Below are 5,280 nucleotides of genomic sequence, written 5' to 3' on the forward strand. Positions count from 1 at the left end.
CCCCTAGCACCACTCCATCTCCATCTCCGTCTCGCCGGAGATCTTGAGGTCACTCTTCATTATCTCACTGTGCCCCCGCATACCCTCGCCTCGCTCGCCTCCCCTAGTACAACTATTCCCTCGCTAGTCGCTCCAGCACCGACAGCCTTCTCTCCCGTAAATCAAGCCCCCCAAAACCCCACCTTCCAAACTCCACCATGGCCGAACGCGAACCGCGCAGGATCCATATGAGCCGTGATTGGAGCAATCTCCCTAGTGACGTCCTCGACCTTTGTTGTTCGTGTATGGATATGTTGAGCGCCCTGCGGCTGGCTGCATCCTCGAGGGGCATGCACACAGCCATCATCGAAGCGAGGCCAAAGCTTTTCAAGACACCCTGCTTGCTGCTATCTGGTCTTGCGAGATTGGCTCACCATGATACGGAGGCGTACATGATGCCCCTCGACTTCAATCTGATCTCCATTAGCCGAAACTTCTTTGCAGGTATGTAGTGGGTCACCGTACATCATTTCCCTCGACTTCGATCCGATCACCATCGCCCGAAACTTCTTGGCAGGTATGTATTGGGTCAGCATGAACTCCCACTGGATGGCTGCATTCAGAGAAGACGGTAAAAAGTTGGTGCTCGTGAACTTCTAGACCTCCCATGAGATTATCCTTCCTCCGTTGGATTATATAGAGTTTTACCATCGCGGTCCTAGTCATCTAGATTACCACGTCAGTTGGACGGACCTTGTTTTGTAGAAGATTGTAATCTGGCAAGTGCCCACACGACATGCAAATTACGCAGACTTCAAGCTAATTGCCTTGTTCGACCGCGGACTCGCCTATCTTTACGCCGGTGCCTTCTTTAGCTGGAGACAACTCAGCTCGCAGTGGATCATCGGCAAAGCTGATACACACTTCTGTGATGCTATTGAACACAATGGCATCATCTATGCGATCGACAAAGCAGATGGCACCACGTATTGCTAGGACGGTGCATGTAAGTTGTTTCCGTCTCATGTTAATGATGACGCCATGACACTGTTTGAACTTTTTGTGATGATTGACATATCCCTGTTTGAGCAGAATTTGAGTAGAACTATGGCAATATATTAGAGATGCTGTAAATCAGCTATATTTGGAATGAGTTAATTCATGCGATTGTGATCATGTCATTACAGCCAATTTGTACCCCTGAATAATCAAACGGTTAGGAATATATGGATATTCTCCTTATTTTACAGTAATCTATATACTACTACTAAATATGAGTGGGTATCAATGGCCATGTTAGTTTCCTCATTTTAATGACGTAGAAACATGCACCACACTGTTGGTTTCACCTAACCATACATTAGGGAAAGTAAATTTGCATATGGAGAACTCTATATTTGGAAGTAGTGAAATGCTGTAATGCTTACCATGTGTACATACCTATATTCGCCCTTCAGCAATCAATGGCTAGAATAATATCCTCACAAAAAATTGCCCACAGAACACGAGTATATAACAATGCATGGTCTGTTAGTTACCTTGAAGAATTTGTTTGTGAGGACAGAACATGATTCCATAACATGCATGACATGGTAGTTTCCTGTGAAGAATCGATTGCGAGATAACATGAGTATAACCATGCATGGCACTTCTATATTTTCGAACCCAGTATACATTTCCATGTATTTTGCTCCCAGTTCCAACAGGGACATATCAATGCTGATCTTACATTAACAATGTTGTTTCTTGCATTATCCTACTCATACTCTGAACAATGTTGATCTTACATTAACAATGCTGTTTCTTGCATTATCCTACTCATACTCTGAACAATGCTGATCTTACATTAACAATGCATGTCCTTTTTGATATGATGCAGTGTCCCTACAGTTACTGCCCTTTGTAATCACGCCACCTTTGCCAAAAACAGGTAAGCACAACTGGTTCCTCGCTCGATCAGACGAAGGCAAAAGACTGATGATCATTCGGACACATGAGCCAGAAAAGTTATATTGCAAAAACCCCACTGTATACAAGCACCGTGAAATACGTGAGTATCCGGGCAGTGGCTGTTACTTCTATGAGCAGGATACCAGCTTGTTGGGGCCTTCAGGATTTTTTAGTTGGAGGCGGGTAAACAGCCTTGGTTCACACTCTCTGTTTCTCGGACTCGATTATCCGATTAACTAGGAGATCACCATTGGCAAGGACCTTGATGGCAGAGAGGCTCTGTTTGCTATGGAAAACTGTGTCTACACGGCGAGCCCTAGGAGTTCGGGAGCAAAATCCCCTGATTGTCAACGATACAACATGCAGCCAAAAGAAGGTGAGAATGACAAAGTCATCCGGATTAACTTTGATCCTTGGATGTCTCAATTACGACAGGCAGTGATGTGGTTCAAGCCTTCAGGTTGATAGGTAATTGGGCTGTTCCGTCGAAAGGGTGGAGTACTGGTGTCTCTGGATCATTGGTCGCTGAAGCGGGGCTACAAATTATGATGGTGTTCTATCATCTCTTCGAATGACTTTGTTGTCTTTTCTGCTTGTTCTGGATGGGTAGTTCTTTCTTTTGTTATGCACATTCCTTGTCATTTGTTCATCCTCGTCTATGTCACTCTTGCTATGTAATAGTTGTCTCTGTTTAGAATGTCATTCTCATCTGGATCACGAGAGTTTGAGCGCTGCAGATGGGTGCGTTTTGGTGTAGTAGCAAGACTTCTTATGAACTATCATATCTTGCTGTTTATGTTAGTAGCAGTCACTAGTCAGTGTTTGAATGTTGTATATATCGTTGTTTCGAACTGTTTATTGTCTCGAACTACTGGTGGGCTAAATTAGGGCATCACCATTCTCCAGTGTTCCGAGTGTATCTCGTTTTTTCAAGCTATATAATTTGAGCTCAGTGTCTTTTAGATGATGTACACTTGTTTGGGCCAGTGAGGTGTCGTTGAATATGGGCCGAGTAGTAACGCAATGCCAAACAGGTCAATTATGACTCACAGGCCGGGCTCTCAAAAGATCCTAAAAAAAGGCCGGGCTCTCCAAAAAAGAAAGATAAAGGACTCTTAGGCCGACATGTGGGTGCCACCGGTGTTTTCGTGCCCTTGCGCACCGAGAGCATATTGGCGCGTGTTTGAAATTCGAGCTACCTTTTCATCCCCAATCTCCCGCTCCTCCCCCACCTCTGGAATCTCAATTCCTACTCCAGTTCCCCCAAATCCCCCTCCTGTACTCCCTGTACTCAAGCTCACTATCATGTCGTCGGTCAACGCGGATCTCCGAGCCGGAGATCCTGAGGTCTGTCCTGCCTTCGGTCGCTGCGTGCTGTCGCTCAACAGTGGCATGGTGGCGCTTGACGACCATTTTGCCGGCAAAGTGCTGATGGTAAACATCAATGGAGACCGGCCTCCCGTATCGTCGGACGACCTTGTCAAAGCTCTTGGCATTGCACACGACATCCAAATAAGTGACTTGCTCGTTGAAGTCTGTCCGCCACCGACTGATTTCTTCGTCAGGTTCCGGACAACTTTCGACTGCAGTCGTGTGTTCGAATCTTTCCGGCATTTGTTTTGCGATGGCGCACTGGTGAGATTTGATCGGTGGCACCTAGGATGGGGCTCGGTGCCCTCTGATCTTGAGTTTTTAACAAAGCTTACCTTCCACGTCATGCCTCGACGTGCTTGGAACAGCGAGTCCATGAATGAGCTTATCAACGACCTTGGAGGTGAGCTCGTAAGTTTGTTTGTTCCTCCAGACAGCTGGGCTCTGACGGTTATGGCATGGATGAAGAAGCCGTCCACCATACCTAAGGTGATTGGTGTTGAGATACCAGTGCAGGAACCGGTGAGGGAGTCCTGGATTAGGGGGTGTCCGGATAGCCGGACTATACCTTCGGCCGAACTCCTGGACTATGAAGATATAAGGTTGAATACTTCATCCCGTGTCCGGAAGGGACTTTCCTTGGCGTGGAAGGCAAGCTTGGCGATACGGATATGTAGATCTCCTACCATTGTAACTGACTCTGTGTAACCCTAGCCCTCTCCGGTGTCTATATAAACCAGAGAGTTTTAGTCCGTAGGACGAACAACAATCATACCATAGGCTAGCTTCTAGGGTTTAGCCTCCTTGATCTCGTGGTAGATCTACTCTTGTACTACCCATATCATCAATATTAATCAAGCAGGACGTAGGGTTTTACCTCCATCAAGAGGGCCCGAACCTGGGTAAAACATCGTGTCCCCTGCCTCCTGTTACCATTGACCTAGACACATAGTTCGGGACCCCCTACCCAAGATCCGCTGGTTTTGACACCGACATTGGTGCTTTCATTGAAAGTTCCTCTGTGTTGTCACTTTTAGGCCCCATGGCTTCTCCGATCATCGACAGCGATGCGATCCAGGGTGAGACTTTTCTCCCCGGACAGATCTTCGTATTCGGCGGCTTTGCACTGCGGGCCAATTCACTTGGTCATCTGGAGCAGATTGAAAGCTACGCCCCTGTCCATCAGGTCAGATTTGGAAGTTTGAACTACACGGCCGACATCCGCGGAGACTTGATCTTCGACGGATTCGAGCCACAGCGAGCGCGCCGCACTGTCACGATGGGCATGATTTAGCTCTGCCGCCGAACAGTGCCCTGGAGGCCGCACCTGTGTCCGCTCCGACCCCTAGCTCGGAGCCGATCACACCAATCGAGGATGGGTGGTTAGACACCACCTCGAGGGCTGCAATCTCTACGGCGATAGAGCCGAACACCAGCCCTATTATCTGCGAAGCCCGTGACTCCAAGGAGCCGGACTCCTCTCCAGACTCCGAGCCCTCCGCGCCCCGACCAATCGATTGGGTGCCGATCATGGAGTTCACCGCCGCGGACATCTTTCAGCACTTGCCTTCGGCGATATTCTAAATTCACTAAAGTCTCTCTCTTTATCTGGAGAGCCCTGGCCGGACTACGGTCAACAAGGTTGGGATGCAGATGATGAAGAAATTCAAAGCCCACCCACCACCCACTTCGTAGCCACTGTCGATAATTTAAACGACGTGCTCGACTTCGACTCCAAAGACATCGACGGTATGAACGACGATGTAGGAGATGAACACGAACCAACGCCTATAAGGCACTGGACAGCCACCTCATCTCATGATGTATACATGGTGGGCACACCCAAAGGAAGCGACGACGAGGAACACAGGGATGCAACGAGGGATCGTTCACTCGAAAAGCAATCAAAGCGGCGACATAAGCGCCGCTCCAAGCCCCACCTCGACAGAGACAGCAGCCATACAGACCCAGCCATAGAGC

The sequence above is a fragment of the Triticum urartu genome, chromosome 5 (genome assembly GCF_003073215.2).
Source record: "Triticum urartu cultivar G1812 chromosome 5, Tu2.1, whole genome shotgun sequence".
Taxonomy (NCBI): Eukaryota; Viridiplantae; Streptophyta; class Magnoliopsida; order Poales; family Poaceae; genus Triticum; species Triticum urartu.